Source organism: Schistocerca nitens, chromosome 1 (assembly GCF_023898315.1).
Source record: "Schistocerca nitens isolate TAMUIC-IGC-003100 chromosome 1, iqSchNite1.1, whole genome shotgun sequence".
In the NCBI taxonomy this organism is placed as follows: Eukaryota; Metazoa; Arthropoda; class Insecta; order Orthoptera; family Acrididae; genus Schistocerca; species Schistocerca nitens.
The window spans coordinates 188353706-188369043 of NC_064614.1; positions in this window are offsets into that span (position 1 = coordinate 188353706).

The following is a 15338-nucleotide window of genomic DNA, read 5'->3' on the forward strand; positions in this document are numbered from 1 at the left end:
GTCTTCGGCTCCGAAAGCCCATATCGATGATGTTTCGTTGAATGGGTCCCACGTTGACACTTGTTGATGGCTCAGCATTGAAATGTAATCTGCAGAAGGGTTGCGCTTTTGGCACGCTGAACGATTGCCGTCAGTCGCCGTTGGTCCTCTTCTTGCAGGACCTTTTTCTGGCCCCACCGATATTTAAGATTTGATGCTTTACTGAATTCCTGATATTCATTGCACATTTGTGTAATGGTCGTACGGGATAATTCCCACTTCGTCGCTACCTCGGAGATGCTGCGTCCCATCGCTCGTGCGCCGACTGTAACACCACATTCAAACTCATTTAAACCTTGATAACCTGCCATTGTAGCAGCAGTAACTGATCTAACAACTGCGCCAGACACTTGTCTCACATAAGCGTTGGCGACCGCAGCACCTTGTCCTGCCTGTTTACATAACTCTGTTTTCGAATACACATGCCTATATCAGATTATTTGGCACTTCAGTGTATATGGGAATTGGACGTGTGCTCCTCCTTCTCTGCGCTGTCTCTGTCCATCTCCCCATCCCTCTTTCCTTGTCCATCTCCTCCTCCTTCTCTCTCTCTGTCGACTACCTTCTCCACCTGTCTCTGTCCATTTTTTCCTCCCCTTCTGTTTCCTCAACTCCTCATGTCTCCTCTCTCTTCCCCTCTGTCAGTCCTTCATGTCCTCCCCCTTTATCTGTCCACTTTCTCCTTCCCCCCTCTACCTTCTCCTGCCCCCTCTCTCTGTCCGTCTCCCCCTTCACTTTTTCTATGTCCATTTCCTCCTACCACTCTGCCCATCTCCGCTTTCCCCCATCTCTCTGGCTCTTAGCTATTGTTACTGCAAATTCAGGGTTTTTAGTAGTAGTCCAATCATAAAACAGTAAGCCATAGATAAAACTTTCCTGTTTCTTAAAAATGTTTCACTACTGTATATATTAAAACGTATATAGTCTAAAGTCTAGATGTAGCTCAACGTTTAATACAGGAAAGAGTAAAAATTTGAAATGAATTAGGTATCGAAAGCATGCCCTATTAGAATTCACTGTTGTGTCAAAATTTCAAAGCAATCGCTCAAGAACTTACGGAAAATGTTGAATTTGAACAAACCAACATTCATATTTTTTAACGTTTTTCCTTGCATTACATTACAGGGTGACTTTTTTCCACCGTGCACAAGCTATAGGGATTGTTCGATGAGAGCATAGGGACCGAAAAAGGTCTAATGAACTTATGTCCTGAAATATATCAATAAACGCGACGTGAACTGTTTGACAATCTAAAAATAACGAATTCTGTCGTTCTAGATCCAACTGAAGATGCCTTGGAATAAGAAAAAGGCGAAACGCGTCTGGAAAAAATAAATAAAGCTGCAGCAAGAAAAGGCGGTTTTATTTACGAAACAAGTATTTCTGTGCTTGCTGCGGAGGATGGCCATGCAAAACAAAAACTTGTCGGTAGATGTGTTTGTACATCTGATAGATAATGTCTATTCAAATTTCGCGCCAGTTGGATAGCTTTGGCTTTAGTAGCGCCACTTTCTTTTCGAGTCTTCAGTCTTCTGACTGGTTTGACGCGACCCGCCACGAATTCCTCTCCATCTCAGAGTAGCACTTGCAACCTACGTACTCAATTATTTGCTGGATGTACTCCAATCTCTGTCTTTCTCTACAGTTTTTGCCCTCTACAGCTGCCTCTAGTACCATGGAAGACATTCTTTGATGTCTTAACAGATGTCGGATCATCCTGTCTCTTCTCCTTCTCACTGATTCCACGTACCCCTTTCCTCTCCGATTTTGTGTAGAACATCCTCATTTCTTACCTAATCAGTACACCTGATTTTCAACATTCGACTGTAGCACCATATCTCAAATGCTTCGATTATCTTCTTTCCCGGTTTTCCCATAGTCCATTTTCACTAACATACCATCTTGTGCTCTAAACGTTTATTCTCAGAAATTTCTTCCTCAAATTAAGGCCTATGTTTGATACTAGCAGACTTCTCTTGGCCAGAAATGCCATTTTTCCCAGTGCTAGTCTGCTTTTGATGTCCACCTTGCTCCATTCATCACTTATTGTTTTTCTGCTTAGGCAGCAGAATTCCTTAACTTCTACTTCGTGAACAGCAATCCTGATGTTAAGTTTCTCGCTGTTCTTATTTTCTACTTCGCATTACTCTTTCTTCGATTTACTCTCAATCCATATTCTGTACTCATTAGACTGTTCATTCCATTCAGCTGATCATGTAATTCTTCACTTTCACTGAGGATAGGAATGTCAACAGCGTATCATATCATTGATATTCTTTCACCTTGAGTTTTAATACTACTCCTGAACCTTTCTTTTATTTTATTATTCCCTCTTGCCTCTTGTACACATTGTATATTGCCCGTCTCTCTCTGTACCTTACCACTATTTTTCTCAGAATTTCTAACATCTTGCACCATTTTACATTGTCGAATGATTTTTCCAGGTTGACAAACCTTATGAACGTGTCTTGAGCTTTCTTTAGTCTTGCTTCCATTATCAACCGCAACGTCAGAATTGCCTCTCTGGCGCATTTACCATTCCTAAAAACAAACTGATCGTCATCTAACACATCCACAATTTTTTTCCATTCTTCTCTATAGTCAGCTTGTAAGTAAGTTGGATGTAGCTGTTAAGCTGGTTGTGCTATGAATCTCGCACTTCTCAGCTCTTGCAGTCTTCGGAACTGAGTGGATCATATTTTTCCGGAAGTCAGATGGTACGTCGCCAGACTATACATTCTTCACAACACCTTTGTTGCCACTTAATGTTTTTAGAAATTCTGATGGAATGTTATCTATCCCTTCCACCTTATTTGTTCGTAAGTCCTCCAAAGATCTATTAAATTCTGATTCTAATACTTGATCCCTTGTCTCTTCTAAATCGACTCCTGTTTCTTCTTCTATCACATGAGACATGTATTCCCACTCATAGAGGCCTTTAATGTGTTCTTTCCACCTATCCGCTCTCTCCTCTGCATTTAACAGTGGAATTCACGTTGCACTCTTAATGTTACAACCGAGTTTCATCGAAGGTTGTTTTGACTGTCCTATATGCTGATTCAGTCCTGCGGACCATCATTTCTTTTTCGATTTCTTCGCATTTTTCGTGCAACCATTTCGTCTTAGCTTCCCTGCACATCCTATGTATTTCATTCCTCAGCGACTTGTATTTCTGTATTCCTGAATTTCGTGGAACATTTTCGTACTTCCTTCGTTTATCGATCAACTGAAGTATTGCTTCTGTTTCCCACGGTTTCTTCACAGTTATCTTATTTGTACCAATGTTTTTCCTTCCAACTTCTGTACCTGCTCTTTCTAGAGAAGACCATTTCTTTTCAACTGCACTGTCTTCTGAGCTATTCCTTGCGTATCTACAGCCTTACAGAACTTCAAAACTATCTCGTCGTTCCTTAGTACTTCAGTATCTCACTTCTTTGCGTATTGTTTCTTCCCGACGAATCTCTTAAACTTCAGCCTACTCTTCATCACTACTACATTGTGATCTGGGTCTATATCTGCTCCTGGGTACGGTTTACAATCGATTATCTGATTTCGGATTCTCTGCCTACGCATGATATAATCTAACTGAAATCTTCCCGTATCACCTGATCTTTTCCACATATACCTCCTCCTCTTGTGATTCTTTACAGAGTATTCGCTATTAATAGCTGAAATTTATTACAAAACTCAATTAATCTTTCTCCTCTCTCATTCCTTGTACAAAGTCCATATTCTCCTGTAACATTTTCTTCTACTCCTTCCCCTGTATTAGAATACTGAACTTGACAGTCTTGAACGAACTCTGGCAGAGGCCCGAACAATAGGCGACTGTCGTATTAGGACATGCATTGATACTATGAAATAGTACATTGATAATGGCTAGGCTCTAGACGAAATCTAGATTTTCCGAATGAAACCTGAACGAAAAGGATGTCTGCTTGCAGTGCTCTATCATATGAAAGTCATGTAACTCTCATTTAGTGCACCCACATTCCTAATGGAAGGTAACTTGATACAGTACAAGTAAGGGCAACTGCCAGATGAAATAAAGGGTGTATGTTTGTGCTGAGACTGGAAATTAACAATGTTATTCAACCTTCCAGTAACATGCCTCGAAACGTCTGGAAAAGAAGTCAGTTATGGAATGTGTTAATTGACCTAAAAGCTAAGGCATACAACTATTTAAAACGATTCAAAAGGGGTAAGCGTGTTTGGTCGATAAACAAGCGCTGTCGGGCGTGGTCGACACTTGGATGGGTGACCATCCAGGCCGCCATGCGCTGTTGCCATTTTTCGGGGTGCACTCAACCTCGTGATGCCAGTTAAGGAGCTACTCCACCGAATAGTAGCGGCTTCGGCCAAGAATACCATCATAACGACCGGGAGAGCTGTGTGCTGACCCCACGCCGCTCCTATACGCTTCCTCCTCTGAGGATGACACTGCGGTCGGATGGTCCCGATGGGCCACTTGTGGCCTGTAGACAGAGTGTTTTTTTTCAGTACATGGAACACAGCTGTTAAACAAAATCACTTCAGAATATGCCTATTGAAAACAAATGAGAACAGTAGGGGAGATCTTGTACCCAAAGGACAGTGTACATACGAGCACATTATGGTTTTGGGACGGTACTTCAGTCTAGTGACTGATTTTGGAGTCATGTGCATGGTAGAGACCGCGATAAGTGGCAGACTCTGGAAGAGAGGCGCTCTGCATCGCGGTGTAGCTTGCTGGCCAGGTTTCGAGAGGGTGCGTTTCTGGATGAAGTATCGAGTATATTGCTTCCCCCTACTTATACCTCCCGAGGCGATCACGAATGTAAAATTAGAGAGATTAGAGCGCGCACGGAGGCTTTCAGACAGTCGTTCTTCCCGCGAACCATACGCGACTGGAACAGGAAAGGGAGGTAATGACAGTGGCACGTAAAGTGCCCTCCGCCACACACCGTTGGGTGGCTTGCGGAGTATGAATGTAGATGTAGATGTAGATGTAGATAAGCAGTTTGCGCCTTTTCCTACAGTTTTTGTTGTTGATAGAGATGGGCTTGTGTTCAGTGCAGTAACCGCAAGACCGCTACGGTCGCAGGTTCGAATCCTGCCTCGGGCATGGATGTGTGTGATGTCCTTAGGTTAGTTAGGTTTAACTGGTTCTAAGTTCTAGGGGACTAATGACCTCAGCAGTTGAGTCCCATAGTGCTCAGAGCCATTTGAACCATTTTCAGTGCAGTATTTGTAAATAGTTCGCGTTCTATACATTTATTTTTTGAGATACGTTGTTAATTCGTCAATAAAAATTTAATGATGCCTAAAATGCTTTTTTCTTTTAAAAGTTTTACACAACATGTAGATAGTTAAGCCACACTTCGTCGGTCGTGCACCATCTTGTACCTTGAAACAGAAGAATGTCTTTTACTACTGTACATGTGATACTTGCAAATCAGTTTCTTTAATGCCTTAGCTATTTTATTTATATTAAAACTGGAAATATCTATTACTTTCCAGTAACTTCACTTTCAAGACTTGATTAACATGTAACTGGTTTCTGATAATTTTTCGTCTTTATTCGATTTCAGTTACTGATCATTGGTGTGTTGTACAGTAATACTACAACAGATAGATGACTGAATGCAGATTGGCAAGATTTTGATAACTGAAACGCTTTTAATTTTAAGTTTACTGTTCGGACCATGTTGTATCTTTTTTTTTTTCGTATTGGCCAAAACCTTAATTTTCCGGATAAGTTTTTATAATTTCAGAAAAACTTCAGTACATAAAAAGTAAATGCCATCATTCACAAATGGAGTAAGATACTACAGTAAACTTGTGTTATAGGGCTGACTAGAGGCGAATGTTTGAAAAGTGCACCTAGCTACAACATCCTCCCCATCAGGCACACGTTACCTACAAGTCTTATCGTCACCACTACAGCAGGAGGGGACGTGGTGTCCCAGTTACCCATCCAACAAATTGGTCAATGATCGATTTAATGTTCTGGAAGAGACCAACGCTTGCTTAAAAGGAGCATCCAGTCTACTTAAGAATTCATTCTCCATAAGTTAACTTAATCACAAGAATCTCGTTTACCAACTGTCTCGAGTGTCAGCATATTGCACACATATATACAGAAATAACAAGCTACAATGCTCCATGTGTATCACTAGCGACTGCTTGTCTTATGACATCTTAGTGCTCAGATTACACAAAATTATCATATTATTGATGCTATAGCCTCCGGACACTATGCTTGTACTCTTGACGCGTCGTTCATTTCGTACTTACGGGCTATCTGGCAACATTAACCCCCGTTATACACTATTAAGTACACTATTTTTCCTGCATCGATCAAGAATCATTGTAATTATCCCAAACTGACGGAGACCAAGAGGAGATCAGGATAGCTAAGCTCTCTGTGCAAATGTAAATGATGTTTAATAAAGGACACCAGTTTTAATCCCATGCTTTACATCGGGGAATGTAGGACTTGAAAGATGATGCATACATCTGTATCTACATCTACATCTACATGGAACTCTTCAAATCACACTTAACTATCTGACAGAGGGTTCATCGAACCACCATGACAGTAATTCTGTGTTATTCCTACCTCGAGCAGCACGCGGAAAAAACGAACATCTATATCTTCCCGTGCGAGCTCTGATTTCCCTTATTTTATTGTGAGGATCGTTCCTCCCTATGTAGGTCGACGTCAAAAAAATATTTTTGCGTTAGGAAGAGAAAGGTGGTGATTGAAATTTCACGAGAAGATTCCGCTTCAACGAAAACCGCCTTTCTTTTAATGATATCCGCACCAAATATTGTATCATGTCAGTGACACTCTCTCCCCTATTTCTTCTGTTCTTTGAACTTCCCCGATGTACTCCTTGCATCCTATCTGTTAAGGATCCCACACCACGCAGCAGTGCTCCAAAACAGGTGTAGTGAAGAACTCTCTTTCGTAGATCTGTTGCGTCTTCTAAATGTTCTGCCAATAAAACGCAGTCTTTGGTTCGCCATCTCCAAAACATTTTCTATGTGTTCTTTCCTATTTGCGTTATTTGTAGCTGTAATTCTCAGTTATTTAGTTGAATTTACGGTCTTTATGTTTGAATAATTCAACGGATTACGTTTAGCTCTCATGTGGATAATTGCACACTTTTCTTTATTTGAGGTCAATTGCCAATTTTCGCACCATACAGATATCTTTTCTAAATATGTTTTGATCTTCTGTTGTCTTTACCGGACGTTAAACGACAGCATCAAGTGATTGTCTCCTAAATCATTTATATAGGTAAGGATCAGCAGAGAGCCTGTAACACTACCTTGCGGAACGCCAGAAATCACTTCTGTTTTACTCGCTGACTTCCCATCAGTTACTACGAACTGTGACTTCTCCGACAAGAAATCAAGAATCCAGTCTCATAACTGAGATGATATTCCATAAGCAAGCAGTCTGACTACAAGCCGCTTGTGAGGTACATACTGAAGGCAGGTTAAGGTGGACACGCCTGAATAACAATGGTTCTGAAAGTTTACGTCCCTATCGGCCATCGTGGGTCTGATACGTTGAAGAGAAGACGTTCTTACTTAACGCAACCAACAAAAAAATGTGAACTTAGATGAAATGCTACTGAAAGACATTATTTGGAAAACGAGGCAGACTTATTATGTTACTTGGGAATGTCAGTCACCTTGTACAAGAATTATTATTACTTGTCTTGTGTCAACATTGTTATGACTATTTTGATGCAACCTAACACAACTACTCCTGTTCTAGTCTCTTCATTTCAAATACCTACACCCAGCGTCATCAATTACTGCCTTCCCTTAAAGTTAGAAAAAAATAAGCAGGAAGGTCAGCATTGGCCATAATTCTGATGATTTCTTAATTGCAAAATCAATTTTCGAGCACATAATGATCATCTTCAGTGTTGGAAGTTAAATATTTCACATAGCGATCAGTGAATAAGAAACAAAATCCCACAAATACACCTAAGTATAAACCAACTGTTGGTAAGAATATACCTTTATCTCGTAGGCACTGATGTCTAGTTATTAGCAGTAACAGAAGCTACGAAACGATCACAATAACTGAAGCCGCTGTTTAAATTCACTTATATAGCAGACATCGGTGTGACACGGGCTTGGAGCTCCCGCTATGTGACATGTGTCACGTGAAGACTTAACATTATTTGGCAAGAGATTACCACAAAATACTAAATATGCACTTGCATATCATGAATTGAATATTTCAAATTTAAAATTGTACATTAAAAACGCATAGCAAAAAGGAAGGGGAAATGCACATCTTTCCAACATACATTGGCGTGTTATTTTCAAAACAACTTAAAAAAATATGCAAGAATAAAAATGTCAACGTTAAAATGTCAAAGTGTTTGCCCCCTGCAACTACCTCTAGTATCACGGAAGTTTTTCCTTGATATCTTAACACATATCCTATCATATTATGCGAGGGTTGGAACAAATAGTGACAAATATTTATTCACAACCGATACAAAAGAGTTACATGTTTGCACCTATTAGTGTCCTTCAGAGCAGTCACCAGCGTTGTGTAGAACCCGTTGCCAGCGATGTGGAAGGCCTAGTATACCGTTAGCAGAACCCGTTCTTTTGATGGTGCGAATGGAGCGGTCTGCTGCCTGTCGAATCTCTGGAACAGGTCTGAAGCGAATACCACTAAGTAGTTCCTTCATCTTCGGAATCAAATCAAAGTCACAAGGACTTATGTCCGGGGAGTACGGTGAATGGTACATTACATTCCAGTCCCATCGACCGAACATAGCAGCCACAGCTCGCGCTATTATGTGCCCGCGCGTTGTCGTGCAAAATGATGGGTGGGTTGCGCAGAAAGTGTACCGCAATACCGATTCCCCTCACGTCTCTTGAAGACCTTGATGACACCGTCGTGCTGTACGACCTCTGGCACATTCAGTCTTGATCCAACTCAGTTGTTTCCGTTTCGAAAACATAGTGAGACCGTTAAGATAGACTGCTCGCTCACAAGTGAATGTGTTTCCCTCGATTGTGCGCACGCCGGTGACGTGGGACGGGCGAGTCCATTTGCTCGGAGGCAAGGTAGTTATGTCAACAACGTGTGCTATCAGCGACAATAGTAGATTCCATTGCATAGTGTCTCCACAGCAGTGTTGCCACTATTTAAGTTCCAACCTACGTATATCCTTGTCAATGTTTTCCACATAATCCTTTCTTTGCTGAGATACTGCGGAGAACGTCGTTTCTTGTATTACTAGGCCATCTAACTCTCAACATTCTTCTACAGCGCCACATCTCAGTCGCTTCGAGTCTCTTGTTTTCCGGTTTTCCCACAGTCCATTATTCATTGCTGTACAATCATATGGTCCAAACGTACATTCTCGAAAACTTCTTCCTGAAATTAAAGCCTATGTTTGACAGCAGTACAATTTATTTTGACAAGGAATGCTCTCTTCGTCTGTACTAGTTTGTTTCTTACTTCGTCATTATTAGTCGGTCATGTGTAATCAGGAGAATTAATTTACTTCACGTATTTCGTAGAACCCAATTAAGATGTTAAATTTATTTCCACTAGTGCTCGTTACTTCGCCTTTCTTTGATGTAGTCGCAGCCCATTTTGTATGCTAATTAGACTTAATTTCGTTCAACTGATCCTGCAGTTCTTCCTCATTTTCACTGAGGGCAGCAATGTCATCAGCGAATCGTAACACTGTTATCCTTTCACTTCGTTCTTGGTCTTCCATTCTTATTGTGCCTCGTAGTTGGTGCACATATTTAGATCAGCCGCCTTTCCTAAAATTTCTAAAAATTTCAAATATTTTGCATTATTTTCTTCCATTATCAAGCGCCACGACAGGGATGTCTCTCATATGTTACTACCTTTCCTGAAGCCATATACAAGTACAAGCCTGCTATGTGATCACATTGTCATAAGATTCAGATTTTCTGCTGCACATAAGACTCATTCGGATTATTATCTGGTAATATCTTGACTGTGTATTGATCGAAAAATACTTTTAGTGACAGATGTTCATAGCAAGTTCGGAATGTCACAGTTGTTAATTTGCCTTGCACTCCTAGCTACTCCAAGCAGAGGATCAACTGTTAGAGATACACTTCTGGATGCATACCATCCTGATTGAACAATTGTTTTATAACATCTATAATCTGTCCTGATAATTGAATGATTCTTAAGAGGATAATGACTTAATGAGACAACAAATAACGCAAAGATATGCGGCTATTCAGAGGAGGAATCACTTCTCGACTGTTATACACTGTTTATTACTGTTATTCATTTAGTACCTTGTTTCGGACCACGGTTGATTACCCAGAAGAAGAAAGTGATCTGGCTGGAAATGACATTGGTTCAAGTGGCTCAAGTAATTGAAAAATTATTTGCGTGAAAAATAGGGTTTCTAATTCAGTTATGACCCTCATTTAGTCTCTCAAAATCAAAAGTCTGGGGGGACAACTTGTAACGTGCGCGTGGGGGCACACAATACTCATTAAAGCCTGTACTATGGTAAGTGAGTGGGGTTCACCTTACGAGACAGGATTTTCGTATAGATATTGACCGCGTGTACCTGAATGGTGGCAAATCAGACTTACACCCACTCTGTAATTACAACGATCCGTCAAGTAAGTTCAAAATGCAGTTACAGGTCAGTATGTACCAAAAGTAACACTGAAGATGCTACCAATATAATAATAATACGGTTGCCAGCCTAATTAGGCATTAACTGAGTTTCTTCCCTGTACAAGTTGGCAGATATTCGTGCAAAGCAACAAGTAGTAACACTGCATAATATAGTAGAATTTTAGAACCAGAAAATCTATTGAACTGATAGTTTCACGTTCTGTACTGATATGGAAAAACCATAAATACATAACACTACACTATAATGTATACTACCAAACTTCGTACTGTCTATTGATCTGATTAAAATCGGGCATAGGTTACCCTAGAAACAGCACTTTCGAGTCACACACACAATGTCAATTTTGATAAAGATAAAACACTGATAAATTTTGGCTTTTATATTGACTTTAACTTTTGCTGGTCAAATCAATTTAGAACACTTCAGAATTCAAATGAATAAAAAAGGGAGGGGGGGGGGGACTCTGAAACTGTTATGATTACTATAAAAAAAATTGATTACTGAAATTATTATGCGCTCCAGATTTCCAGTATATAAGTTACTACTCTTTTTATCTTATTTACTTCTCATTTAAATACCTTTATATCTGTCTCGAAATAATTAAACTTCATTACTATATCAATATTAAAGTTATCTTTCAACTTCGTTAGACCTTCATTATTCGTTTACTGGTTCATTAACAAAACAGTTCTTTAAACACCATTCTAACATAGTTAGGTCTGCAAGTAATTATTATTAGCACAAAATTCAATTTTTCATTTCGGGACACTCGGGTTGCACAACATTTGGAAAGAACCCTGTCTAGGTTAGTTGTGAGGATAATTAAATGAGGGGAAAGTTCTGGTAAAATTTAGGTTATTATTAGGCAATTCATTCTATGGTCCATACGAATACAGTACTAAAAGTTTCAACCTGCTTGTATCGATGCGGCGGTTGGCAGGCGTCGAGATGGCGAAGCACAGAGCACACATACAACCACAGCTATGGCTCTTGACGTATCGGCACTTTAATTCTTCTTAGCGTCGCAATACTTTTCCATTTAGTGCCTATGGAATTTTGCCATGCTGTATGGGCGCTGGAACGGCATACCCGAGGCTCAATGAAACTACATCTTCCAGGAGAGCCTCCTCGCTCCAGAAGGTGTTGCTCAGACCAGTGCCAAACTCCAGCTACTACTGCTGAGCCCGTTGTGCCGTGTAGTGCCCGTGCGCATTTTCCCGCGCTCGCCTGCCATCCACCTTTTACCGCTCCCTTACAGACAGGGTATCCACCCGAGGTTTTGCATTCTAACACATTGCCTACGTATGGACAAGACACACACTTACGATTTTAAACATCTTACAACAGTCTCAACATTTGTTACATTTCAATTCTATTACAATATTGCTTGACATTTGACATAAACAATAATATTCACATTGAAAATTGTTTACAGTTTTCTTAACACAATGACATGAAACAAAAAAGAAATGACATCAGAACATCAATTACACTAATTTATCGAAAAATCAGATGAAAAAAAAAATTACTTATATGTACAATAGTACAACGTCGTTGTTGTTACAAACTTCGAACATGATAAGTATCGTTATTACACAATACTGAACCTACATAGACAGAAAGTCATACTAGAATTACCAGTATGTATTTGATTGGTCAGGCACGCGGGATATGATCAAACAAGAACATTTTGGCGACGCATAGCCTAGTTGCATTATTTAATAAACACTCATACTCATGCAATTAACGGTATGTTCAGCCTAGTTCCAAAATTTAATACACCTAGATATACTCACGCAATTAATCGCATGCTGGGCTGCCGCATCGACTACTAGTTGCTATGGCAAGCTGAAGGAGAGATGTTGTGTTGTTGTGGTCTTCAGTCCTGAGACTGGTTTGATGCAGCTCTCCATGCTACTCTATCCTGTGCAAGCTTCTTCATCTCCCAGTACCTACTGCAACCTACAAGAGATAAAGAGGGATAAAGAGAGAAAGAGAGAGAGAGAGAGATAGAGAGAGAGAGAGAGAGAATGAGAGAGAGAGTATAGCAGATAGCAGGTGAGGCTCACATCAAAGATTTTTACAATAAATAGATGCTAAGAGAAAACAAACGTAAATGGCTTCTGGGAGGCCTCCAGTGAGGCGAGCATACACTTAGGCGTGGCGCACAAGAGTTAATAGCTGCAGCGAGGCCCGAACTAAAGATGCTCAGAAATTAATGTGTCTCACATTGAACAGAAAATAACGATAGACATGGCTTAAAACTGCACAAGGAATTTGGTTACCAGTTACAACCAGAAATTAATAGGATACATACTATAGACGGTTGGCACTGAAATCATTGTCAGATGGGGTACTGGCAAAACTGCACGCACTACTCACCAAAAAATGATCACGGAAATGGAGTGAATTAGTTTCAAAGCCGCACATCGACTAGCGACGAATGAATATTATCAAACAATTATCCCGTGGAGATGAAGACTCGCAATTCTTGGGCAAATACACCAATTGATCAAGTTTCATACAAAGGTATGGTCATCAATCTACATTCTCTTCAGAGAATCCAATACCAGCAAGACGCTGTAACCGAGTTACTGCTCACTTACCATGCTCTAGAACGAGTGCCAATCATGGCGGTCCCCTCGACAACGGCGCCCTTTCAAACAGGTAGTGGGGGATACTACACCTCATCTGGTAGCTGTCACCAACCATGACAAGATGTCCATCCTTTCTACTCTGCTCCTGCAAACACTGACATTTGCAGTCCAGTTACAATCAATCATACAGGAACAGTGAAAGGGGATACACGTAGCAGGATACATACAGCGTCCCATATCATCACCCGCTGCCTGAGAAAGGAAATAGCCTGGTACTGCCCTTCCAATGGGAAAGCAGCATCAAAATTAAAAAAAAATAGAGACAAAGGGGAGACCACAAGCTTCAAATGTGTATCTTGTACAAATAATAAACGAGATTACAGTGAATTGAATGACAGAAATATACACGATAATTGTTGGTTGATATCAAGAAATAATGTAAAATAGAATGTATAATTGCAGTGTTCATATCAAAATTTATGTGTACTAAAATGTGTCATCAGTGATACTTGGTTGAGGAATACATGTATACAATGATTATTGTTTGACTACAAAGGTTTACATAAAAAGCAATACGTTATGACAGTGTTGAGAAAAATTCGTAGTTACTAGAAATGTATCATCAATGATAATCAGTCGAGAAACATAAATGTACACAGTGACTGTGTGAATTTTACATCAAGGTTTGTCACAAACAGTGCATGGATACTCTGGTGTTACACGTCAGTGTGAAAAGTATTAAATAATCTAATATTTACTATAAAAACAGCCTTGATCACAAATTATTTATTCTGGTGACCGGTTTTGACCACAACTGTGACCATCTTCAGACTACTAGTAGTGACCACAAGACGGAGGTTCTTACTCATTGGTCTGAAGATGACCACAGTTATGGTCGAAACCGGTCACCAGAATAAATAATTTGTGATAAAGACTGTTTTTGATAGTAAATATTTGTAACAACATTGATCACTGTTCACTCTCACAATGTATTCAAAAGTTATTAAAGAAACCATTAGCAAAATTTAAACTGTCTTTGGCCAAAGTTCTCTGTATGTTCACTAATGACCTACAAACAAACCAAAAAAACATTGAAACATATAAAGTAAAATCCACCTACTTACTGGAAATATATATTGTATGTGTGTTAAAAAAACACTTGAGAATTATCAATCACAAACTAAACTTCGTTGGAAATTGGCTTCACAAATGATCAAGTTTGATGCCATTTGAATTATGGAATCCACTTAGAGTATAATGCTGTGTCACTCACTGTCAAAGAGGGGATCCCCACCCCCAAGAGACATACAAGAAGCAAAACTGAATAGTACCATAGCAAACTATGAATCAATTGATTTAAACAATCACTCTTACATTACAACTGACATTTCAGAATATGTGGACATTGGAATAAATGAGATGCAAAAAAGTAAATAAAATAAAAATTTACACAAAAGTTGACATCACACTGCATGACAAATGAGATGCAAAAAAGTAAATAAAATAAAAATGTACACAAAAGTTGACATCACACTGCATGACACCAAAGTACTTGACATGTGCATTCACAGTGTCTTATAGCACAGACTATCGCCAGTGCTCACCTCCGTAATGAGCACAACACAATTAAACTACCCTTTTACAAAATACCCATGGCAACATACACCTGTTTGACATTGCTTTCTTTTGTACCTTCGACACACAACACAGTATTACAATGGTAGCCTAGGGCCCTCATTGGGATGGAGATTCTTCCAAAGGTACTTGAAGGGATATCTCGAAAGAGGTAACACTTCGTTGGATCATCAGTACTCTCGTCATCCCACCTGGTTCATCCTCTCTCGCCATTCGTCTTCTGATGATACAATGGTCCGACATCTCGTTGGTTTATCTCTTGTTATTTTGACATATAACTACGTCCTTAATTTCTAGGGTGGTCTGCCTTGTGTGCAGATTCAGAATAAGCCCCTTCCATTCTGATTGGTATTTGAAACAAATCAGGCATACATTTTGTGATCATACCTTTACTACA